Here is a 27235-nt window from a genome sequence, read left to right as displayed (position 1 = left end):
GTGTGTAGCCAAATGATTTATGCTTCAAAGAAGTGGTTAATGGACAATGGTATAAGAATTCTTTTTTACACTTCAGAAAGTTAAACATAGTCCAGAATAGGAAAATCTACAGAGACAGAGAGTAAATTAGTGGTTGCCAGAGGCTAGAGGAAGGGGAGAATGGGGAATGACTGGTAGTGGGTAAAAGGTTTCTTTCTGGCACGATGAAAATGTTCTGGAATTAGACAGTGGTAATGATTGCACAACTTTGTGAATATACTATAAACCACTAAATTGTACACTTTAGACATATGAATTTTATGGTATGTGAATTACAACTCAATAAACCCATTATTTTAGAAAGTCAGTGTGCTTATTTTTCAAATACCCACTTGAAATTTTGATTTTAATAAAAATGACAATGTGTTTTAAATCATTTTTCCAAGGCAAAAGAAAGAGCAGAGGCATCTAGGCTTACTGATCCAATGTTAATTCAAGGGTAATGTGTACATTATTTGCAGTTGTGAAATTTTTCTAGAATTAGATGTTGATGATGGTTGCATAGCCTTGTGTATATACTAAAACCCAGTAAAGTGTACACTTTAAAATGGTGGATTTTGTGGTATGTGAATTGTATCTCAAATTTTTAAAAGTTGATTTAAAAAGTTGGCACCGTGCTGCTATATGACCCAGCCATTCCACTCTTAGATGTATACTCCCAAAAACTTGCACACGAAGGTTCACAGCAGTATTATTCAAAACAGCTTTAAAATGAAAACAACCCAAATGTCTATCACTTGATGAAAGAATTAATAAAATGTGGTATTTCCACACAATGGAATATTACTCAGCAACAAAGAGAAATGAAACACAGATACATCCTGCAACAGAATGAACCTTGAAAACATTATCTAAGTGAAAGAAGCCAATCACAAAAGACCACATATTGTATGATTCCATCTGTGTGAAATGTCCAGAATAGGCAAATTTATAGAGGTAAGAGAGTAAACTAATGGTTGTCCTGGGGGAAGGGGTGGAAATGGGGAGTGACTGCTAATAGGTAGGGGCTTCTTTAGGGGTGGTGAAAATGTTCTGGAATTAAATGGTGGTAGTGGTTGTACAATCTTGTGAATATACTAAAAACCATTGGACTGTACACTCCAAATGGGTGAATTATGTGGTATGTGAGAATGGTATCTCAATAAAACTGTTTAAAGAAAGAAAAATGCTAACAAATAGCAAAATGTTGAGACAAATATTGAAGAAAGACAGATGGTAGAAAGTCTCTGCTAATATGATGTTAAAAAACCAAAGAAACAAAACACAAAGAATCCCTGTTTCCTTTCTCAGCCTTCTATATGAATTATAGACAGCATTTACCAATATCTTGAATCTATAATGACTCCTTTGACCCTTTTCTCCCTTCTTCTTCCACTGTTCACATTACAAATGTCCTGCTTATTCACAGAGTTTATGAAATCCACGTGCATTTTTTTTGCCAACGTTATGCTGTAATACGTTTCAATTAAGAGTTTGATACCATTTCAGATTTTTACTTTTACCATTCACTGTTTTTTTAAACAAATACTAAATAAATGTGTTGCTATCACACATTCATGCTGGACAGTCACCACAGTGATCAAGTCGGCCAGAAGAAGAGTGTTTACTGCAAGGCTCTGGTTCTTGTTATTATTCAACTGTCTACATGAAAATTAGGTCTCCCTAGTAACTAAATTGTTTTAGCCATTGTTTTGACTTTTAACAGCCTTGGGAGTAAAATCATGTCAAATGTTTTACGTTATAGAACTTCCGAATTCATTCAACAAATTTTTATTGAGAACCTGTTATTGACCAGACACCATTTATTTATCATGAACATTAAAGAACACTATTTGGTTAATCAAGTATGATTTTTTTCTTACAGATACTGGTAAGAACACTTCAAAGACGTGAATGGGATTAATTCAGGACTGTTGCTCCTGACAGATAAGCCAGTCTACCTGCTGTTGAATGATGTGCAAAAAAGAAATTGGGTAAGAAGAAAGTTATTTGAATAAATTTTTTTTTGCATTTGTAGAGTGCTTTTGTTTCTCAGGATTTTTTTAAAGAACAAAAAATCTTTTAAAATCCTCACAAGGACCTTAGGAGTGCGGCTGGGCAGCACTTTCCACATGATTCTTGGATGAGGACATGGAAATTAGTGAGGTTGTGTGATGGGCTTGCTTGGATATGCACAGGAATGCAGAAAGTCTGACTCTTACTATTTTATTTCAACCTGACCTCTAGAAGTAAGAAAGACTGACGACCAAACCTCTCTAACATTTTCTAAACTGTTTATTTTATTCACACTTGATTCTAATCTAAAGTTGCCTTTAAAGAGAAAAGAGCCCCACCTAGCTACTTGCTCAGTGGGATCTGGTATTCCATCTAATCTCCTTATGTTAGTGTATAAATTGACCAAGGTTAAGAGAAAAAAATCTTTCCTCAATGTTTGGGGATGGTGGAGTAGGACAATTTATCTGCAAGGTATAAAAAGGTAAGGTGTACCTCTGCTTTTTGGTGAGAAAAGTTCAGAAGTGAGTGTGTTTTGTTAATGAAAACTTCACAATACTTATCTTTGGCTAGAGATTAAACGTGGAAAGATCCACCCATTCATAATCAAGTTTTTGTAAAATTATACATAGTAAAAACTAATGGATCATAGTCTTCATCTGTTGCAGAAATGTTACAACTTTAATATTGCCCAAATGTGTATAAGTGCTATATTTCGAGCCATTGCATAATAATAATTTCTCACTTTTACCAAGCGCTAATTGTGTACTGTGTAGGCAAAACCTACACTTCTCCTGCATATCTGTTTTGTTCTCACACTACTGCCACACTCACAACGCTTCTGACACCAGACATGTGGGTTTTCTGAGACACCAGCTAGGTGTCCTACAGTGTAACTCAATTCTGACACTATCTACCTGGAGATGGCATCAGATGCCACAGGATAAGGACTCAGTCCTACAAGACTGCCCCCCTCCCCACCACTTTAGATGCCAATCGCAAGTAGTAGGTCCCCAGGTTACCCACAACTTGTGTTCAACTTGGCTACAAATCAGAGATTCCCGTGACCTCCTTAGATTCGATTATTTGCTCGAATAGCTCACAGAACTCAGGGAAACACTTACGTTTACCAGTTTATTAAAGGGTATGATAAAGGACACAGATGAACATCCAGATGGAAGAGATATGAAGGGCAAAGCATGTGGGAAGGGGAACGGAGCTTCCATGCCCTCTCCCAGTGCTCCACTCTCCCAGCACCTCCACGTATTCAACAACTTAGAATAGAAGCTTTCTAGAACCTCATATTTTGGGATTTTTATGGAGGCCCCATCATGTAGGCATGATGGACCATTAATTCCATTTCCAGCCCTTCTCCCCTCTCTAGAGAATGGGAGGTGAGCTGAAAATTCCAAGCTTCTAATCATGGCTTGGTCTTTCTGGTGACCAGGCCCCATCCAAGAGCCCACCAAGAGTCAACTTATTAGGGCCTTCCCTGGTGATGCAGTGGTTAAGAATCCTCCTGCCAACGCTGGAGACATGGGTTTGAGCCGTGGTCCGGGAAGATCCCACATGCCGCAGAGCAACTAAGCCTGTGCACCACAACTACTGAGCCTGCACTCTAGAGCCCACGAGCCACAACTACTGAGCCTGCATGCCACAACTACTGAAGCCCGTGCATCTAGAGCCCGTGCTCCACAACAAGAGAAGCCATCACAATGAGAAACCCATGCACCGCAATGAAGAGTAGCCCCCGCTCACCGCAACTAGAGAAAGGCCCGCACAGCAATGAAGACCCAATGCAGCCAAAAATAAATAAATAAATTTATTTTAAAAAAATTCAGAGTTGTTTTTAAAAAAAAAAAGAGTCACCTTCTTAGAACAAAGGACATTGCTATCACCCAGGAAATTGCAAAGGATTTAGGAGATCGGTGTCAGGAACTGGGGTCAAAGACCAAATTTTAGAACAAAAGATGCTCCTAAGCTCTTATCACTTAGGAAATTACAAGTGTTTTAGGAGCTCTGTACCATGAACTAGGGGTAGAGACCAATATATGTATATTTTCTGTTATATCTCACATGTACGAAGACCTATTGTAAGTGGTGCAGGAGGTGGGAGGACTGAAGGAAAGAACATTAATTCTCCTGGCTTCTTCCTTGCCTGACCATGGGTTGGCAGCAGGGCAGCTTTCATGGGTGTGTGACCTCTGCAGTCAATAGGGCCCCATACTCAGAGGGGTCCTGCATTTGATTTAATGCTTTGCTGACACCATTTTGAAATTCTTAATTTTATCTCTGAATGTGTGTTTCGTTAGTAAAGTCTGATTACTAAAGAGGAGATACACGTGATACACGTTATGCCATTTCTGATTGCCCCATTTGCATACAGCATTTCCAGTGCTCCACGGGCATAGCATTCCTGTGCATCCATGACACTTGGGAGTTCACTGAGACTCAGAGCAAGGTCAAGGTGAACCTCTGCGACTGATTAAGCCCGAAATGCCTCTCCTTCCACTTGAACCAGAACAAACAAACAAAAGGCTGTGGCATGCTAAGAAACCCAACTAACCAAGGAACTCTATCATATCCTTTCTTACTCATGTTACGTCCCTATATTAGCCAACCACTTACACTAAAAATGATGCCATAGAAGGAAAGGGAGGACAGGACAATCCATAGTTCCTTTTCCTTTCAGTCCCTCTTTACTCATTAGTAAGCCAAAGGCAGACAGGGTTGGTACAATGTGTGTGTATAAAGAAGTTAAATGGAATAGTTGAGTTAGTTCTGAGGGGTGTTTCCGCTGTTCCAGCAAGAAAACAAATGCATATGTTATGTATGAACTTTGAAATGTGAATTGGATAATTTTGGTGATTCTGCTGCATACAAGTTAAATGCTCTTATACTGCATTTAAAACTGACATTGCACAATGTAAGTGGTAAAGTTTGTGCTGATAATTTAAACTTTTAATTCTTTTCTTTACTTTAAATGGTGTTAAATGGAAAAAATTTAAAACATGACCAGTCAAGTGAGAGGGAAAGAAAGACTGTGGAAGAAAAGCTAAAGTTTTATATTTCAGGACCTTTAATTACATATTTTTCTTGATTTTTCAGTTTGCACTGGGCTTCACAAATTTATGTACTTGGTTAACGGTGTCTGCGTTCCTCCACCCAAGGCCACAATTCCTGATGGTGGCCCTTTTCTACAGCTACAGGTCTCCTTGGGTGCCCAGAGCTGGTCCCTCTCCCTTGCTCCTTCAAGCCTGCGGCTGGTAGCACCTGCCACTCTTGCCAGTCCGGTGCGGGCGAGAGGGAAGGGGTATGGAGGGAAAAGAGGGAGATATCGCCTTCCCTTGTTTTCCTTTAACCTCTGCCCACACCTTTGTAAATCACTTTCATCATTCCCTCTTTTTTTTTTTTGTGGTACGCGGGCCTCTCACTGTTGTGGCCTCTCCCGTTGTGGAGCACAGACTCCGGACGCGCAGGCTCAGCGGCCATGGCTCACGGGCCCAGCCGCTCGGCGGCATGTGGGATCTTCCCGGAATGGGACATGAACCCGTGTCCCCTGCATCGGCAGGCGGACTCTCAACCACTGTGCCACCAGGGAAGGCCCATCAGTCCCTCTTTTACACGCCTCCGTTTTCATATATTTTACTGTAGACAATTTCAAACATAGACATATATAGAGAAACTAGTATAGTAGATGCCCACATAGCCATTATCCGGGTTCAGCGATACTTCTTTCACTCCTTTGGAGTGTGCCATCTGTTTCTTGCTGGGATCCTGGCTGATATAGGGCCGTCCTATGCATTTGGACTACTATTCAGAGTCATTACACCCCTCTCTTCAACAGGGACAGCAACTATTCAGATTATTTCTGAAAAGAACCAAATTATCCCACAGATTAAAATGGAGGAAGTGGCTTTAGACATATTTCCTGCCTGTTCAGTGAAACTTGGTTCCCTAACTCCCTCCCGGGCATCCTAGCTCATCTTAAACCAGGCTTTGTTTCGTACACAAAGCTGCAAAGAGAGGGCATACTTGGTACCATTCAAAATATGTGAATCACATTAATCAACAGTGTTTATTCCCATAGATTAATAAATGCTTTGTCCTTTCACTCATGAGAGAAAAGGAAACACTTGGCAAGAATTTTTTCTTTGTGAGGCGGTCCTCTTTGTGAGAGGATTGATTACATGGTCATAGATCAGCAGTATATTTATCTTCCACAACTTCAGGAAAATAATTTTGTCATTAATGAGATTTGCTAGTAAAACAGAAAGGTCATATCCACAAGGATAGAGTCATTTGTAATATGAGACCCTGGTCTCTTAACAAGAAAGAGAATCATTTCAGTTTTAGTCTTTTTATTAGTAGACACAATAAAAGTAATGTACTATTCTAGAAACAGGTATTTGGAATTAGACTCTTTTTCATCACGTCCCATCAGGTGTACCATAGGATTGTTTAAATCAATAGGAAGCCAGAAGGAAGGGGTGCGGAAAGAACTAATATTTATTGAATGCCTTCTTTGTGTTATAAGTGCTCTCAGGTTTATTATCAATTTAATCCTCATAGTAATCCTAGAAGGCTGATGTTATTATTCCTGTGTTATGGAGGAGGAAAGTGAGACTTAGGTAGGATAAGTTGCTCCAAGGCCCACAGCTACATAATAATTAAAATAGCCACTATTTATGTATGGCTCTGCTTGACTCTATGCAAAGCACTTTACATTGAAATTTATGAAATTTAACCCTATGGGGTAAATCGCTTTATGCCCATTATACAGTTGAGGTGGGTTAAGCATCATGCCATGGTCACATCATTAATACTGGCAGAGTCAGAATTCTGAGTCAGTCCTGGTGGACTCAAATCCTTGCTAGTCTCACCACCTTCTGTCGGCTGCCAAAGAGATGGGTACACTGTTACAATTTCTTTTTCCATCTTGAACTTCTCTTCCTCTTTCACAATGTCCATTCAATCATTCTCGTTAGATCTTTCTCTTTGATAAAGGACACAAAAGCAAATGTGAGTAGACAGGTCCTTTGTCATCTTATTTCATTGTGCAGTCAGTCTCAACAGCTGGCCTGTTCTTTCCTTCATCATTTTCTTGTCTAACACAATTTTCTCCTTTCATTGTCTCCAGACATGTTCATTCAAGTACTCCTAAAATATTTTAAGAAGTAATACATTCCTCACCACATTTTTAAGTTGATGCCTAAAATTTTTATCATGTTAGGTTACATATATATATATATATATATATATATATATATATTCCAGTACATTATGAATGACATTTAAAAATAAACTGTCACATCTCTATTTGAATCTATCCAGTAGAATCTAAATATTATAACAATTTGATGCCCCATAATACTTTTAAAATACACAAAAATAAGTTCTTCTTTGTTCGTTTTTCTTCTTGAAATTGTATTTCCATTCCATTTCCTAATATATATTTTATACTTTAAAGTATTTCATGAATAACATACTTCTATGCAACAGAAATATGGAAATAATTTAAAATTTCCTGTGATCATAAGGTTCTGAGTGTTAGAAAATTCTGCACAATTTCTCAAAACATCATAAATATATTGCAAATACTGATGAATAATTATTAAACATAAAATGTAAAATTGTATTGGAATTGCAGATCTTAATGACATGAGTAAAGCCTTTCTCCCCCATGTATCCAGGGATAAATATACAGGATTTAGTGTCAATGTTGAATGTATGATTTGGCAAATAGAGGTGCTGAGAAGCTCTTCACCTAAATAAGTAAATAAGAATGATGGAGTGTTTTTTTTTTTAAATATTTATTTATTTATTTGGCTGTGCAGGGTCTTAGTTGTGGCATGCAGGGTCTTCGTTGCTGCGTGCAGGATCTGTTTTCTTTTAGTTGCGGGATGTGGGATCTTTAGTTGCAGCTTGTGGGGTCCTTAGTTGTGGCATGCATGTGGGATCTAGTTCCCTGATCAGGGATTGAATCCGGGCCCCCTGCATTGGGAGTGTAGAGTCTTAACTGCTAGACCACCAGGGAAGTCCCTGATGGAGTTTTGTGATAGCAGTGGGACTCAGTTCTTTGAATTCTTCTCAGTTATATACCAAAAATTATATGGTAATATATCATCAAGATTATTTTTAGTAATCTCTCATCTTGATGACTTAATTAGGTGTCCTTCCCCTTTTAAAAATAATTAATTAATTTTTGGCTGTGTTGGGTCTTTGTTGCTGTGCATGGGCTTGCTCTAGTTGTGGCGAGCAAGGGCTGCTCTTCATTGTGGTGGCTTCTCTTGCTACGGAACACGGGCTCTAGGTGTGCGGGCTTCAGTAGTTGTGGCAGGCAGCCTCAGTACTTGTGGCTCGTGGGCTCTAGAACGCAGGCTCAGTAGTTGTGGTGCACGGGCTTAGTTGCTCCACGTCATGTGGGATCTTCCTGGACCAGGGCTCGAACCCGTGTTCCCTGCATTGGCAGGCGGATTCTTAATCACTGCGCCACCAGGGAAGTCCTAAATAGTACATTCTAATTGACCATATTTAGAATTAAATATAAAAGAGCCAAAGTATTCTATAACTATGATTACAGATATAATCACTGATATTTGGAATCTGCTTGCTTGAGTAGACCAGATAATTAGAATACCATGTTAAATAAGCTGAGATTCAGACCTATACAAGACTGAATGCTTTACACAGGGAAAAATTTCCATGGCTGAGAACTGCATTCTTAACCTGGGCCAGGTATTTCAAAAACATGCTGTTTCAGTCGTAAGAGAGCACAAGGAGGGGGTGGAATGGGTAGGGAGAGAAACATTACAGAAGACTTTGTGTAAACTCATCAGCACTGTTGGAAAAACAACACAAAACCACGATCAAGTCAATAACGTTATCTTTGGCCTATAAAGAACAGTACATTTTTTGGCCAACTATCATCCTCGATAATTTGTCTTGTTGTTACATAATATGTTTCCTTAAGAAAACTCAAAGAGCCCTACACAAGTTATGTCATTTTCTTTATAACATGCTGAAGCCGAAAGCAGAAGGGAAGTTGTCTAGACCAGTGCTATCCAAAAGAAATATGAGCCGCATAAATAGTAATTAAAAATTTTCTAGTAGCCACATCTTTTTAAAAAAAGTAAAAAGAAATAGGTGAAATTAATTTGAATATTATATTTTACCCAATATATCTAAAATGTTATCGTATCAACATATAATGGATGTAAAATTTGGCCATGAGAGCTATACCATTCTTTTGTTGGTACTAAGTCTTTGAAATCTGGTGTGCATTTAACATTTAGAGCACATCTCAGTTTGGACTGGTCACATTTCAAGGGCTCAGTAGCCACATAGCATCTCAATTCTAGAGAATATGGAAAGGGTGATGGTCATAGAATCCAAAGTCCGGGCTTTATTGCAAGCTAATATCAATATAATGTGAGTCAGAGTTTGTCGTCATCCTGCTCAAAATCCTCCTGACTTCTTATCACTCCCAAAACAACAGCTAAACTCTTATCTCTGAGGCTGAGCATGATGCAGCCCCACCTTCCTTACCAACTATCTGACCTACCAATTTCCCCCTCACTCATTCTGCGCCCCCCTGTCCCCGCCCCCATCTCAGGATTGTGGTACTTCCGCCTCCTTCAGCTTGGAATGCCTCTTCTCCTGCCTCAGTCCCTGAATTCATTTAGGTTTTTGCCAAAATGTCATCTCAGGAAGGCCTGTGACCTAAAATAGCTCTCCTCTCTAGCCACTCTCCAGAGTGATCTCTTGGTATTCATTACACTAAACACTGAAAGTACACTTGCATTTTAAAATTTGTTTACTATCTATCTCCTCCACTAGAAAGTAAGATCTATGAGGGCAGGAGCGTTGTCTTGTACACTGTTGGATCACCAACACCTGGAATAGTGCCTGGCACACAGCAGGTGTGTTGAATAGATGAGTGATAATGTTATCTTTGGCAGATCATTTAGAGGGTATAGTGCAGTGTTTAGGAGTGTACAATCTGGAGTCAGACTCTTTGAGATCAAATTCCAGCCTGTCTGCTTACTGTCTCCGTCCTTTTGAGTAACTACTTAACTTCTTCAAACTTTAGGTGCTTCATCTGAAAAATGTGGTTGTCAACAGTAGCATCCATTTTGTAGAGATGATGTTGCTTTGAGAATTAAATGAGATAAAGTAGGTTAAGTACCTAATTCAGTATCCCACCCATAAAAAGCACTCAAGAAAATTTCCTGTTATTATCTTTTAAACAGTGATTAAAATGAGTGCCTTGGCTCCCATGTATTCTTCAACCTGCCCCACTGCTTCACAGACACTGCTCTTGTCACGGTTACTAACGGTCCCTCCTCTTTGCCTCTGCAGTGTATGTGTTCCCTTTCGGCTCCTTGGATACTGTTGAACATTCTCCTGCCTGACTTCTGTAGTACACAGAACTTTCTACTGCCTCTCTGCCTACTCCCTTTTACTCCCCTTTGCTGACTGCTCTTCCCCTTCCCTTGTTTATATTAGTTCAGTCTCTGTCTTTGATGCTGGTTACTCTACGCCCACTCCCTGAACAATCTCACCCACTCCCAGGACTTCAATTGTCATTTCTATGCTGCTGATTCCAAATCTCCATCACCAGCCTGGCTTTCTCTCCTGAGCTCCAGGCTGTATCTGCAATGGCCTTATAGCCATTCAGCTATTGAATATCCAATACTAAAATCATTCTACTTCATCCAAACCTGCTCCTCTTCTGAATTTCCTATTTTAATAAACGGCTCCCCACTCACCCATTGTTCAAACCAGAAAATGCAGTATGTATCAGTCTTGAGTCCTCCCTCTTCCATCCCACAATCCAATCAGTCGCAATCTGCATACTTCTACCTACCCCTGTCGCCATACCTGAGTCCAGGCCAATTTCCTGTCTAGATTCCAGGCTAGACTAGCTAAGCTTCCTTATAGACACCACTGTGTCCATTCTTTCCTTCCTCTACTTCTCCACAAAGTAACAAGAGTAATCTTTTTTCTATTTTTGGCTGCGTTGGGTCTTCGTTGCTGCGCGTGGACTTTTCTGTGGTTGTGGTGAGCAGGGGCTACTCTTTGTTGTGGTGCGCAGGCTTCTCCTTGCGGTGGCTTCTCTTGTTGTGGAGCACGGGCTCTAGGCGCACGGACTTCAGTAGTTGTGGCACACGGGCTCAGTAGTTATGGCTCGTGGGCTCAGCGCAGGCTCAGTAGTTGTGGTGCATGGGCATGTGGGATCTTCCCAGACCAGCGCTCGAACCCATGTCCCCTGCATTGGCAGGCGGATTCTTAACCACTGCGCCACCAGGGAGGCCCCAAGAGTAATCTTAATAAAATGCAAATCTGATCTCACTATCATGCTCAGAGCCTCATTGCTTAGAGCTCCAAGGTGATGGGTAGCTCCCTATTGCCTTTAAGATAAAGTCAAATGGGGGGGGCAATTTAATTATATATGTTTGAGAAGTTATACTGGCAGGCTTGTTACAAACAAACAAAACAGCATTCCTCCAACATACCCTCTCCTACAGCACTGTTCACTATTTCTTGTGCTTCAGCCTCCCCGGGGGCAACCGCTATCAACTATTTTACCTGATTCTTTTGGGATTATCTCCGTATCTCTAAAGAACGTGTTTACATTGCTATTTTAAAAAAATTTCAGTGACTTCCACTCTAGAAGATGAAGATTTAGCTTATTTTCACTAAACCCTATGATACCCACCACATACATAAACACTTTTTATTCCTCATCTTCTCAACATGGCCATGACTTAACTGTGTTGCCTTCAGTAGTTACACTGATATGACTTTGTAAATGTTATTCACATCTGAGCCAAAGAATACTATGCTACAAATACTTTTTCTTTATAACTTTTTCTTTTGAGTTAATAACTTTTCCCCCCCGTAACTTGGTTTTTGTAATAAAGAGGCTTAACTCCATTTTTGATATTTGACTATTGGAAGCTTTCAACCTCCATCCCTCTTCCCTATCTTCCCACATCTGGGCAGCCAAGATGAGAAGACTTGTGTAGGCCTTTACCTCTAAGAGCTGATGGGAATTTCAAACAGGGCAGACTTTAGCCCATGTTAGGGTAATTCCCCACCATGCTGGCTCCACCTTTTAACCACAGTGAAAGCCCCAAATCACCCCTCATCCTTTGTCATTTTCTCATCAGACTCCTGCATGAGCCCTTTCCCTGCTGGGAACCCCTAGCTTAGTATTAGTACTAAGTATACTTTATTTATAGTCATGGGTGGGTGCATCGTGTCATGTGTCTGGACATCCAAATAAATTCCTAAGTGGGAGATCATGCTCACCTCTGGGCAGACTGATCTATGTATTGATATATACTTATCATCAATACATTCCCAAATTGCCCCACCCCCAGTTTTAAGAAATCTTCCTTCAACATTCTTTAAATGCCGGTCATTCTATCCATGTAATTTTCTTGGTGATCTTTCTCCAGGGCATCTGCCCTGCTCCAGTCCAGCAGATTGGTTGATCTTTAGGCTTCCTTCGGAGCTGTGGTCTTAGATTTTCCCTTCACCATCACCCTGACTTTCTCATGTATCAGAATCCCATTCCCTGGATTCCATTTTCTCTTTTCTTATTTTAGTTGAATAAATTCTCTCATAGCTCCCTGAGAAATGGACCTGTCAGATTTTTGACCTTTCACGTCTGAAAAAAATCTATATTCTGCCCTCCCACTTAATTAATAATTTGGCTGGGGAACTCTACATTAGAAATCATTTCCTTCTACTATTTTCTAGCATCCGGTGCAGCTGTTGAGAAATCTGAAGCCATTCTGATACCTGATTCTTTTTAGAATCCTGTTTTTCTTTCCTGAAAGTTTCTGGAATATTATCTTTGTCCACAGGGTTTGCAATTTCATAATGATGTGTCTCAATGTAGGTTTGTGATGTGTCTCAATGTAGCTCCAAGACATCCATTGTCTTGGGAGCTCGATAGGCTCTTTTAATTTGGAAAGTCATGTCCTTTCATTGCAGGAAATTTTCTTGAATTCGTTCTTTGATAGTTTCCCCCCTTCATTTTCTCTGTTCTTTCTTTCCAGAACTTTCAGATATTGTACTTCCTGGACTAGTCTGTACCTTTTTCATCTTTTATCTTTTCTTCTCTTTCTATCGTTTTGTTTTACTTCCTGGGAGATTTCCTCAACTTTATATTTTAAACCTTCACTGGAAGTTTTCTTTTATACTGTGATATTTTTAATATCCAAGAGTTCATTTTTGCCCTCTGGCTGCTACTTTTAAAAACACTAATACCATCTGGTTCTTGTTTGATGACTGCAATATCTTATAATATTTCACTATTTTTGAATCTTTGAAGATATTAATAGTAGGTTATTTTTTTCCTCCTGCATAGTCTTTATTTCTTCTTTGTTGCTTTTCTATGTTAGTTTGTTTTGGCCTCTGTCTTTCTTATTAGAATATTCCATCAACTGTCTATAGAGATCCTTGACTGTCTGCCCATATCTAGAAGAGAGGCACTAGAAAGCTTTGGGCAAGCTCAATTTACATGGTTGGCTTGTGAACTGTGGGTTTCACTGTAGGGCAATCTGTTGGTCAGAAGTATGGGAAGAAAGTGAAGAAAGAAGGTTAGGTGTCTTGACAGTCAATTATAAACTTTCAGTAGGTTGCCTCCCAGCCTTGCCAACTGCTGGCTTAGGATTCAGCTTTCTTGGGACGGACAGGTGAGTTACTACTCAACCATAATTTTTCCAGCTTCCAAAATTGTGTTGGTGCTGTTTCTTCTTTTATTATCTGTGTGCTTGGGGACTTCTACTTTTAAAAAAATCCATTCATTATTGTTTTAGTGGGTTTTCAGGAGGAACAGAAACTCCCATGAGTGTTGTCTGACATTTCTAATAGGAATTAAAGCATACAGAGTCTTTACTGTATGATTATTGAAGTGTCTACTTTTTGGCCCTTGTCGAATTCACCAACCTTATCTCATGTCCATTCTATATTCAGACTACCTTTTCAGTTTCTTGAGTGCACCACATTCTGCCTTTGCCATCTGGCCCCCACAAGTGCTGATACCTCTGCCAGGAGCTCCTGTTTGCCCCCCGACTGCCTCTATGGATCTTTCAGGTCTCAGTTTAGGTGTGATTGCTCAGAGTGGATGTCTCTGACCCTCATATTAGGGTGAAATCTCCCTGCTGTGGGGTATCCATACCACTCAGTCCTTCCCCTATTTTAAAATGGGTCACCTTTTATTTTTCCTCACTAGTCTGTAAGCTCTGTGGAGGTAGGGGTTGTGACCATGCTCCACTTCTTTCACTGCAGTATATCCAGCCATTAGCAGAGTGCCGAGGACATAGTAGGTGCTCAATGTGCATTTGATGAATAAACAAATGAAGACAAGTGAAAGGACTTGCTTATGATAAGAAAACAGAGATAGTACTGGAAACTGATTCCATCAATCCTTTCTGTTCAACTGTATCGGCCTATCCTTGTTTTCTTGGTTTGCAATTAGAAGAAATCAAGATAGTCTTGATTAGGAAAAGGAGGTAATGATCTCTTAAATTTGTAGGTGGGTCGTACCAGGATAATTGTCTATCTCTGGTTTATAAGTTAGGAAGCAGAGGATTAGTGATATTATACAATGCATGAGAGAAGGTTCTAGAACTGAGAATTAGTATCTTCTGGCTCCTAATACTGTTTTCTTTTTTACTGTTTGAAACACATCTAGGATGTTACGTCTCTAACCTTATTGTCTTTTATGCTTCACGGGTATTTCTGTGTTGTTCTCTATATCTGTCTTTCATCAAGTAACTATCATCATGTTGCTATTTAAGGGACAAAATCAGCGATTCTCACTTGGTGGGGGTTGTACAAGAATCACCTTGGAGGCTTTTCCAATCCATATGTACCCCTTCCTCCTCCTGTCCCTCCAGTCCCTGCCTAAGGTGTTCTATAGTGGTTCTTTGAAAATGCTACCCAAGTGCTATAGACTGAATATTTGTGTCTCCTCCCTGCTCCCGCCACCCAAAATTCATACAATGAAAACTAATTCCCAATGTGACAGTATTTGAAGGGTCTTTGAGAGATGATTTGGTTGTGAGAGTGAAGCTGTCATGAATGGGATTAGTGTCCTTATAAAAGAGGCCCTGAAGAGCTCCCTCACCCCTTCTGCCATGCCATGTGAGAACACAGTGAGAAGTCGGCAATCTCCAACCCAGAAGAGGGTTCTCACCAGAACTCAGCCATGCTGGCACCCTGACCTTGGCCTTCCAGCCTCCAGAACTGTGGGAAATTAATTTTTGTTGTTTATAAGCCACCCAGTCTATGGTATTTTGTTATAGCAGCCCGAACAGACTAAGACACCAACTAATTTTGATATGACTAATCTTCATAGGTGAGGAATATTGGATTAAATATTAGTTATGAGCAAAAATGCACTAATCCATTTATGACACATGCCACGGTGGTTCAAGTGATAGTTTTAGAATGTTTAGTCCATTTACAAACACCAATTAGAGTAGAAAGGAGCCTCTTTTTCAAAGTCAATTGTACATCTTTTAAAAAAATTTTATTTATTTTATTTTTGGCTGCATTGGGTCTCTGTTGCTGTGCTCGGGCTTTTCTCTGGTTGCGACGAGCGGGGGCTAGTCTTCGTTGTGGTGCACGGGCTTCTCATTGTGGTGGCTTCTCTTGTTGCAGAGCATGGGCTCTAGGGCACGCCGGCTTCAGTAGTTGTGGCACGCGGGCTCAGTAGTTGTGGCTCATGGGCTCTAGAGTGCAGGCTCAGTAGTTTTGTTGCACGGGCTTAGTTGCTCCGCGGCATGTGGGATCTTCCCGGACCAGGGCTCGAATCCATGTCCCCTGCATTGGCAGGTGGATTCTTAACCACTGCACCACGGGGGAAGCCCCAATTGTACGTCTTTTAATTGCACACTTCTAATTTCTTCCCATAAGGTTAAAAAAAGGCAAATTACAGTGCTAGAGTTTAGGAGTTTTGACCCATCCATAAACCTGTTTGAGTTTGGCCAGTTCCTTGCACTCTCTCTGCTTCAGAATAGTTCCTTTCTATACAATAAGGACAATAATAATTATACCCAAAATATATCAAAAGAAAAAGAAAATGCCATACATCGTGCTACAAAAATGCTTTATTGAAGAAAAGATTTTGGTAACCAAAGTGTGTCTCAGTCTAAAACTGGAACCTCTTGGGGATAGTCTCTTGGCATGTCTATGCCTATTTCCTTTGTGTAACATAGTGATAATGATAATGTCTCTTGGAGTAGTATGGGTTAAAATAAGATGAGATCATCAATTTGTAGCCCATTATAAAGCCACAAGTTATTCTAGTTACATTTTAAAATTATAAATGGTAAGCCATTTTAGCTAGGGAACATGATATATCCAACAACATCATCAATATAGTTTTCCTATGGATACATTTTTTGGCTTGTAAGCACTTGATTAGAATAAGCATGTGGGCATGGAGCAACTAAGCCTGTGCGCCACAACTACTGAAGCCCACGTGTCTAGAGCCTGTGCTCAGCAACAAGAGAAGCCACTGCAATGAGAAGCCCATGCACCATAATGAAGAGTAGCCCCCACTCGCCATAACTAGAGAAAGCCCGCGTGCAGCAATGAAGACCCAATGCAGCCAAAAAAAAAAAAAAAATTAATTAATTAAAAAAAAACAGGCATGTGGGGCTTCCCTGGTGGCGCAGTGGTTGAGAATCTACCTGCCAATGCAGGGGATATGGGTTCCATCCCTAGTCCGGGAAGATCCCACATGCCATGGAGCAACTAAGCTGTGAGCCACAACTACTGAGCCTGTGCTCTAGACCCCGTGAGCCACAACTACTGAGCCCGCGTGCTGCAACTACTGAAGCCCACATGCCTAGAGCCCGTGCTCCGCAACAAGCGAAGCCACCACAATAAGCGTGTGCACCACAACGAAGAGTAGCCCCCACTCGCTGCAACCAGAGAAAAAGACCACATGCAGCAACGAAGACGCAATGCAGCCAAAAATAAATTAAAAAAAAAAAAAAGAATAGGCGTGTGAATGCATATGAACTGTCAAGGGCATTGGGAAGAAAGACTAGGACGTTTTTGATAGAAAAGCTACATTTCTGAATTTAATTGCTCCTAACAGGACTTGTCTAGACTGACCAAAAGTTTTGGTTTCCCTGAAGTATTAGCTTCTGACCACTTTTCCATCCATGTCCACAGTTCAATTACAGGACTGGCCTCTGAATCTTAATTATTCTGGGTGCAAAATGATGCATTGAAATTGATGACAATCATAAATGAGGACCCTTTAGTAATGACACATCTCTCCACACACACAAATAACACCAAAGGGATAATTGAGTGAATTGTATGTTAGTTTGAAATGGTAGTAGATGTTTTCTCATATAAAATTCTTTTTACAAATTATACAAAATGAAAAACAGGAATGATAGGCCATTGTAATATTTAAGTATGATTTAGTAGGAGAGGGGATTTTACCAGTATTTCAATGCACACTTTGACCTTGGTAGTCTATTTTCTTCAAAACTATTCTGAGCTAATTTATACTTGACACCGTTTCGATGGGTTTGCAACTTCTTTGTTCTTCCTACAGTCATTTGCAAGTATAGGTCAATTTACTTACATCCCAAGGTCTCTTGAAATATATGATGAAAAAATATAGAATTACCTATAAAACAGTCAGGCCTTATTCCTGAACAAGCCTGGAGATTTGTGTCAGCAGTGAGTGATTTCTGTAAAAGTGAAAAGGATTTGAATTATGAGTGACTAGGCAACAGATGGCTGATAGAACAGGGAGGAAAGAAGTGGGAGAGCCTCCATTTACCTGTGAGAATACACTGGTTTCTCCAATCTTCCATTTGCCTCCCTTTTTGATTTTAAATTTCTCATTGTCAAAACAACAACAATAACAACAACAAAAAGAAATCCTTAAGACTGGACGTTATCCAACAGTTGGAACATAAAAGTTGGTGACAAGAGTTTTGAATTTCATGTACCAGTTTCACTGATGACTCACTGGGAACTTGGTATAGGTCACCTAACCTTGTGCTATTTCAGTTCCTGGATGTGTTCAAAAAAGAAGGATAGTATTTGATCCTAAAAATAATTAACTAGGGTGAGGATTGGAACCAAGATGGCGGAATAGAAGGACATACTCTCACTCCCTCTTGAGAGAACACCAGAATCACAACTAGCTGCTCTACAATCATCGACAGGAAGACACTGGAACTCACCAAAAAAGATACCCCACATCCAAAGACAAAGGAGAAGCCACAATGAGATGGTAGGAGGGGTGCAATCAGAGTAAAATCAAATCCCATAACTGCTGGGTGGATACTCACAGACTGGAAAACACTTATACCAGAGAAGTCTCCCACTGGAGTGAAGGTTCTGAGCCCCACGTCAGGCTTCCCAACCTGGGGGTCCAGCAATGGGAGGAGGAATTCCTAGAGAATCAGACTTGGAAGGCTAGCAGGATTTGACTGCAGGACTTTGACAGGACTGGGGGAAACAGAGACTCCTCTCTTGGAGGGCACACACAAAGCAGTGTGTGCATCAGGACCCAGGGGAAGAAGCAATGGCCCCAGGGGAGACTGAATCAGACCTACCTGCTAGTGTTGGAGGGTCTCCTGCAGAGATGGGTGTGGCTGTGGCTCACGGGGGGGGGGGGGGGGGGGGGGGGGGGGGCGGGACAAGGACACTGGCAGCAGAAGTTCTGGGAAGTACTCCTTGGCATGAACCCTCCCAGAGTCTGCCATTAGCCCCACAAAAGAGCCCAGGGAGGCTCCAGTGTTGGGTTGCTTCAGGCCAAACAACCAACAGGGAGGGTACCCAGCCCCACCCATCAGCAGTCAAACGTATTAAAGTTTTACTGAGCTCTGCCCACCAGAGCTACATCCAGCTCTACCCACCACCACTCCCTCCCGTCAGGAAACTTGCACAAGCCTCTTAGACAGACTCATCCACCAGAGGAAAGACAGCAGAAGCAAGAAGAACTACAATCCTGCAGCCTGTGGAACAAAAACCACATTCACAGAAAGATATACAAGGTGAAAAGGCAGAGGGCTATGTACCAGATGAAGGAACAAGATAAAACCCCAGAAAAACAACTAAATGAAGTGGAGATAGGCAACCTTCCAGAAAAAGAGTTCAGAATAATGATAGTGAAGATGATCCAGGACCTCGGAAAAGAGTGGAGGCAAAGATCGAAAAGATGCAAGAAATGTTTAAAAAAGACTTAGAAGAATTAAGGAACAAACAAACAGAGATGAACAATACAATAACTGACATGAAAACTACACTAGAAGGAATCAATAGCAGAATAACTGAGGCAGAAGAACAGATAAGTGACCTGGAAGACAGAAAGGTGGAATTCACTGCTGCAGAATAGAATAAAGAGAAAAGAATGAAAAGAAATGAAGACAGCATAAGAGACCTCTGGAACAACATTAAATGCAACAACATTCGCATTATAGGGGTCCCAGAAGGAGAAGAGAGAGAGAGAGGACCAGAGAAAATATTTGAAGAGATTATAATCGAAAACTTCCCTAACATGGGAAAGGAAATAGCCACCCAAGTCCAGGAAGTGCAGAGAGTCCCATACAGGATAAACCCAAGGAGAAACACACCGAGACACATAGTCATCAAATTGGCAAAAATTAAAGACAAAGAAAAATTATTGAAAGCAGCAAGGGAAAAACAACAAATAACATACAAGGGAACTCCCATAAGGTTAACAGCTGATTTCTCAGCAGAAACTCTACAAGCCAGAAGGGAGTGGCATGATATACTTAAAGTGATGAAAGGGAAGAACCTACAACCAAGATTACTCTACCCAGCAAGGATCTCATTCAGATTTGATGGAGAAATCAAAAGCTTTACAGACAAGCAAAAGCTAAGAGAATTCAGCACCACTAAACTAGCTTTACAACAAATGCTAAAGGAACTTCTCTAAGTGTGAAACACAAGAGAAGAAAAGGACTTACAAAAACAAACCCAAAACAATTAAGAAAATGGTAATAGGAACATACATATCGATAATTACCTTAAACGTGAATGGATTAAATGCTCCAGCCAAAAGACACAGGCTTGCTGAATGGATACAAAAACAAGACACATATATATGCTGTCTACAAAAGACCCACTTCAGACCTAGGGACACATACAGACTGAAAGTGAGGGGATGGAAAAAGATATTCCATGCCAATGGAAATCAAAAGAAAGCTGGAGTAGCCATACTCATACCAGATAAAATAGACTTTAAAGTAAAGAATGTTACAAGAGACAAGGAAGGACACTACATAATGATCAAGGGATCAATCCAAGAAGAAGCTATAACATAGCACCCAACATATGAGCACCTCAATACATAAGGCAACTGCTAGCAGCTCTAAAAGAGGAAATCAACAGTAACACAATAATAGTGGCAGACTTTAACACCTCACATACACCAATGGACAGATCATCCAAAAGGAAAATAAATAAGGAAACAGAAACTTTAAATGACACAATAGACCAATAGATTTAATTGATATTTATAGGACATTCCATCCCAAAACAGCAGATTCCACTTTCTTCTCAAGTGCACATGGAACATTCTCCAGGATAGATCACATCTTGGGTCACAAATCAAGCCTCAGTAAATTTAAGAAACTTGAAATCATATCAAGCATCTTTTCTGACCGCAACGCTATGAAATTAGAAATGAATTACAGGGAAAAAAACATAAAAAACACAAACACATGGAGGCTAAACAATATGTTACTAAATAACCAAGAGATCACTGAAGAAATCAAAGAGGAAATCAAAAAATACCTAGAGAAAAATGACAATGAAAACACGATGATCCAAAACCTATGCGATGCAGCAAAAGCAGTTCTAACAGGGAAGTTTATAGCTATAGAAGCCTACCTCAAGAAACAAGAAAAATCTCAAATAAACAATCTAACCTTACACCTAAAGTACTAGAGAAAGAAGAACAAACAAAACCCAAAGTTAGCAGAAGGAAAGAAATCATAAAGATCAGAGCAGAAATAAATGAAATAGAGACACAGAAAACAGTAGCAAAGATCAATAAAACTATAAGCTGTTTCTTTGAGAAGATAAACAAAATTGATAAACCATTAGCCAGACTCATCAAGAAAAACAGGTAGAGGACTCAAATCAATAAAATTAGAAATGAAAAAGGAGAAGTTATAACAAACACCGTAGAAATACAAAGCATCCTAAGAGACTACTACAAGCAACTCTATGCCAATAAAATGGACAACCTGGAAGAAATCGACAAATTTTTAGAAAGGTATATCCTTCCAAGACTGAACCAGGAAGAAATAGAAAATATGAACACACATCAGAAGTAATGAAATTGAAACTGTGATTAAAAATCTTCCAACAAACAAAAGTCCAGGACCAGATGGCTTCACAGGTGAATTCTGTCAAACATTTAGAGAAGAGCTAACACCCATCCTGCTCAAATTTTTGAAAAAATTGCAGAGGAAGGAACACTCCCAAACTCATTTTATGAGGCCACCATCACGCTGATACCAAAACCAGACAAAGATACTACAAAAAAAGAAAATAACAGACCAATATCACCGATGAATATAGATGAAAAAATCCTGAACAAAATACCAGCAAACAGAATCCAACAACACATTAAAAGGATCATACACCATGATCAAGTGGGATTTATCCCAGGGATGCAAGGATTCTTCAATATATGCAAATCAATCAATGTGACACACCATATTAACAAATTGAAGGAGAAAAACCATATGATCATCTCAATAGATGCAGAAAAAGCTTTTGACAAAATTCAACAACGGTTTATGATAAAAACTCTCCAGAAAGTGGGCATAGAGGGAACCTACCTCAACATAGTAAAGGCCATATACGACAAAGCCACAGCAAACATCTTTCTCAGTGGTGAAAAACTGAAAGCATTTCCTCTAAGATAAGGAACAAGACAAAGATGTCCACTCTCACCAGTATTATTCAACATAGTTTTGGAAGTCCTAGCCACAGCAATCAGAGAAGAAAAAGAAATACAAATTGGAAAAGAAGAAGTAAAACTGTCACTGTTTGCAGATGACTTGATACTATACATAGAGAATCCTAAAGATGCCTTCAGAAAACTACTAGAGCTAATCAATGTATTTGGTAAAGTTGCAGGATACAAAATCAATGCACAGAAATCTCTTGCATTCCTATACACTAATGATGGAACATCTGAAAGAGAAATTAAGGAAACACTCCCATTTACCATTGCAACAAAAAGAATAAAATACCTAGGAATAAACCTTCCTAGGGAGACAAAAGACCTATATGCAGAAAACTATAAGGCACTGATGAAAGAAATTACAGATGATACCAACAGATGGAGAGATATACAATGTTCTTGGATTGGAAGAATTAATATTGTGAAAATGACTATACTCCCCAAAGCAATCTACAGATTCAATGCAATCCCTATCAAATTGCCAATGGCTTTTTTTTACAGAAGTAGGACAAAAAATCTTAAAATTTGTATGAAGACACAAAAGACCCCAAATTGCCAAAGCCATCTTGAGGGAAAAAAACGGAGCTGGAGAAATCAGACTCCCTGACCTCAGACTATACTACAAAGCTACAGTAATCAAGACAGTATGGTACTGGCACAAACACGGAAACATAGATCAATGGAACAAGACAGAAAGCCTAGAGATAAACCCACGCACCTATGGTCAACTAATCTATGACAAAGGAGGCAAGGATATACAATGCAGAAAAGACAGTCTCTTCAATAAGTGGTGCTGGGAAAACTGGACAGCTACATGTAAAAGAATGAAATTAGAACACTGCCTAACACCATACACAAAAATAAACTCAAAATGGATTACTGACCTAAATGTAAGGCTGGACACTCTAAAACTCTTAGAGGAAGACATAGGAAGAAGACTCTTTGATGTAAATCACAGCAAGATCTTTTTTGATCCACCTCCTAGAGTAATGGAAATAAAACCAAAAATAAACAAATGGGACCTAATGAAACTTGAAAGCTTTTGCACAGCAAAGGAAACCATAAACAAGACAAAAAGACAACCCTCAGAATGGGAGAAAATATTTGCAAACAAATCAACGGGCAAAGGATTAATCTCCAAAATATATAAACAGCTCATGCATCTCAATATTAAAGAAACAAACAACCCAATCCAAAACTGGGCAGAAGACCTAAATAGACATTACTCCAATGAAGACACACAGATGGCCAAGAAGCACATGAAAAGCTGCTCAACATCACTAATTATTAGAGAAATGCAAATGAAAACTACAATGAGGTATCACCTCACACCAGTTAGAATGGGCATCATCAGAAAATCTACAAGCAACAAATGCTGGAGAGGGTGTGGAGAAAAGGGAATCCTCTTGCACTGTTGGTGGGAATGTAAATTGATACAGCCACTATGGAGAACAGTATGGAGGTTCCTTAAAAATCTAAAAATAGAATTACCATTACCATAGATGACCAGCAATCCCACTACTTGGCACATACCCAGAGAAAACCATAATTCAAAAAGATATATGCACCCCAATGTTCATTGCAGCACTATTTACAATAGCCAGGTCATGGAAGCAACCTAAATGCCCATTGACAGATGAATGGATAAAGAAGTTGTGGTACATATATATAATGGAATATTACTCAGCAATAAAAAGGAATGAAATTGGGTCATTTGTTGAGACGTGGATCCAGAGACTGTCATACAGAGTGAAGTAAGTCAGAAAGAGAAAAACAAATATCGTATGTTAACACATATATGTGGAACCTAGAAATTGCTACAGATGAACCAGTTTGCAGGGCAGAAATTGAGACACAGATGTAGAGAACAAACGTATGGACACCAAGGGTGGAAAGCCGCGGGGGTGGTGGTGGTGGTGGTGTGATGAATTGGGGGAGTGAGATTGACATGTATTCACTGATGTGTATTAAATTGATGACTAATAAGAAAAAAAAAAGAATAGCACAAAGAACGTACATATACCCTTTACATAGATTTGCCTATTAACATTTTGTACTGTTGACTTTATCATTTTTGTATGCTTTCTCTATTGATCTTATCCACTCTACGTATGTCTGTTTTTTTCTGAACTGTTTGAAAGTAAGTTGCATACATCATGCATCTGTTAACGTTTTTAAATTAATGTAATTTTATAACTTTCTTCAAAGTAAAAATAATTTTTCTCAGATAGTTCTATCTTTTACCAAAATGTAGAGGCCGCTTGGAGCATTATATTTTACCTTGCTTTTGTCCTGTTATCTATTTTAACTACCATTCATGAGGTCCTTTTCATTTCTTATATCTGTACTCTACTATTGTTTTAGATTGTCCTTTAATAAAATCTGAAGTCTTGACGTAAGTACCTGTTGCTACAACATAAAAAGTTATAGCTATGTATGTCATGTGACATATTACAGAATTTTGTAAAGTGCTAAATTCTTGTTACATAATTTTGATTGAAGAGAACTCGTTTTCTAATGTAAATGCTTGCATTTAAGTAATTGAACTAATTAGATTTCTATTTAGTAAAAGAAAATAAAAAAATAAAGTGTTAAAATAATTAACTGGGGTAACTGTTTAGAGTTCTAAGAGGATATTCAATTATGTTAGTTTCTACCACTTTAGTAATTACAGTCAACAATATGTCTTAATCTTTAGCTATCTACACTGGCTAAATTCTAAAATTTTACATTAATTAACATATGTTTTCACTTTAACTTCACTTCCCAACTCTAGTCCCCACATCCTTGGCATCATTTTTTCATAGATGTCTTTTCTCTGATAATATCTTTTGATACTATTTCAGGTCAGTAAATCTGCTTCTGCTTTTGTTGGTACTTTAGATTCTAATCAAATCCTCTATATTTCATCTGATTTAGATTAGGATTCATTCCCTTAAAATTTACTGCCAGCATATGAGCCTGCTATTTTTCTTATATGGAGAAGATCCATTCATAAGAAAAGCATAATTTATGTATAACATGAGTAGAAATAATGTATCTTAAATTTCTCATAATTTTTATCATTGGATCCTTGTCTCTCTTATTTGTGTATTAATTACTGTTCATTAATATATCCCAGTGTTTAAGCTGGGAGAGTAGAAATTTCACCATTCAACGTAGAATTTGGCCGCTATGGATAACCCTAGAGGTCAGCTAGTTCAAGACTCTCATTTTACAGATAAGGAAGTGGGTAAATCACTTATTTGTCTAAGGCCACACAACACTTTGTGATAGAGTAGGGACGAAAACCCATGAGTCCTGGGTCTCCAGCCACTGCTGCTATCACTCTAGGCCTAATTAACACACACACATGCTTTAATTGATGAATTCGATTCAGTTCAACCCATGCTGGGTTCAGCCCCTCGGTAAGCTTATCTGTTTATAGGCAGACACTGCACCTTTAATTCAGGCCAGCCAAAACTATAACCTTGTGAATGAGAAGTTCAGATGGAGAACTGGCACAGATCCATCCTCCCACTGAAAATACATATGCCACACAGATGCTGAATAGTCATCTTTGTTTCTGAGGACAACACATTACTTCTCAGTGGCAGCAATATATTCTCTAATCATTTGACAAACATTTAATTTACGTCCACTATGAAACAGGCATTATACCTTTTGTATCTAGGGCTCTTGCCCTCAGGGAACTTACAATCTAAGATGAAGGCAAATGTGAAACGAATAACCATATAAAGAGTTGAATCTGGGAATTTTCTGGTGGTCCAGTGGTTAGGACTCTGGGCTTCCAATGCAGGGGGCACAGGTTCTATCCCTGGTTGGGGAACTAAGATCCCACAATCTGGGCGGCATGGCCAAAAAAAAAAAAAGTTGAATCCTATAACGTAAGTGTACATATATTAAAAGCATCCAGTTAAAAATTTCCTTCTTTGTATCACAGTTTCTTGCAAAATTAGCCATTTTGATTTATAACCAACAAAGGAAGCAGATAAGCATGTGCTGGGAGTTGGTTATTCATAATTGCCAAGGTTTACTTGGTCCATTACTAACAACTGTTTCTCCTGCAAGGTATACCATTGTAATTAGGTGAAATTTTTTTGGAGTGGGATAGGTAAAAATGAAGTAAATATTATGTTTATGTTTTAAATTACTATTTGTATTATTATAAACAATGCATTTTGGGGGGATAAAACATTCAAATTATACTTAAAGGTACAAAGAAAATGGTCTCTCTACAGTAAGTCCCCTACATACGAACCTTCAAGTTCTGAACTTTCAAAGATGCAAACATGTATTCTCATGTCTAATCATATAAGTTAGTTCATGTGTCTGGCATACATTGTCCCGTGTGTGCATCCTCTACAAGTGGTTGTGCTTTTGTGTACTTTACCGTACAGTACTGTATAGAGTACAGTAGTACAGTATCTTTATTTCAAGCTAGAACTGTAAGAGGACGATTTCATTGAACTCCTTGCTGTGCAGCATGAGGAGCTTACTGATGGAATTGGAGGCCCAGAGAAAGGACAAAGAGAGACAAGAGGAAGAAGAAGTAACTGAAGAACCAAAGAGATTCATGATGCAGGAAATGGCAAGGGGATTTTCTTTATTTGAGGAGGCACTGTTAGTCCTTGAGGCACATGACCTGAACATAGGAGGATACACGAAGGTTGCAGCAGCTCTTCAGAATGCAATCCAGTGCTACCACGTCATCTATGACAAGAAAAAGAGCTTCTACCCAGACATCACTGGATCATTTTTTCTGGTAGATAGAATTGAATCCAGCAAGGAACCAAAACCAGTGCTGTCAACATCAGGCATGAGTGAAATTGCATCTTGCCCTCCATCTCCTATTGCAAACGATCCTTCAGCTCTACCATCTCTCACCTCCTCTTCCTCCAAGTCCAAGTTCATTGGACTTAACGAACAAATTGAACCTACAAATGTGGTCTCGGAATGGAACTTGTTCATATGTAGGGGACTTACTGTATTCTGGGTGTACACACTTACAGTTTGTTGTTCTCTTCTTTTTCAGAAAATTTCTAAGCATATAGAAACATATACATGTCTAATTTTTCCTTATAAATATGAAAACGGGTTAATGGTAAATTTTTTTTCACTTACTCTAGACAAATTTACACAATACATATTGATCTATCTCATTTTTGAAAATGTTTACCTGTGTACCATAGTATGCAT

The 27235-nt window shown here is 39.3% G+C and overlaps 2 protein-coding genes across 3 annotated transcripts in view; both read left to right on the top strand.

Moving 5' to 3' along the window:
* PTTG1IP2 (PTTG1IP family member 2) overlaps positions 1-1960 on the top strand; it is a 70173-nt gene extending 68213 nt beyond the window's left edge. The window contains exon 7 of the mRNA XM_060020569.1: positions 1904-1960. The gene's annotated coding sequence lies outside the window, so the exon portion shown is untranslated. The remainder of the gene's footprint in view (positions 1-1903) is intronic.
* The window catches only part of CDK14 (cyclin dependent kinase 14), a 609402-nt gene continuing 584069 nt past the window's right edge, over positions 1903-27235 (top strand). For both annotated transcript variants that reach the window (XM_060020565.1, XM_060020564.1), the window contains exon 1: positions 1903-2012. The gene's annotated coding sequence lies outside the window, so the exon portion shown is untranslated. The remainder of the gene's footprint in view (positions 2013-27235) is intronic.

The sequence above is a fragment of the Delphinus delphis genome, chromosome 9 (genome assembly GCF_949987515.2).
Source record: "Delphinus delphis chromosome 9, mDelDel1.2, whole genome shotgun sequence".
Taxonomy (NCBI): domain Eukaryota; kingdom Metazoa; phylum Chordata; class Mammalia; order Artiodactyla; family Delphinidae; genus Delphinus; species Delphinus delphis.
The sequence above is the reverse complement of the archived record's forward strand: the minus strand, read 5'-3'. Positions and strand labels throughout refer to the sequence as shown.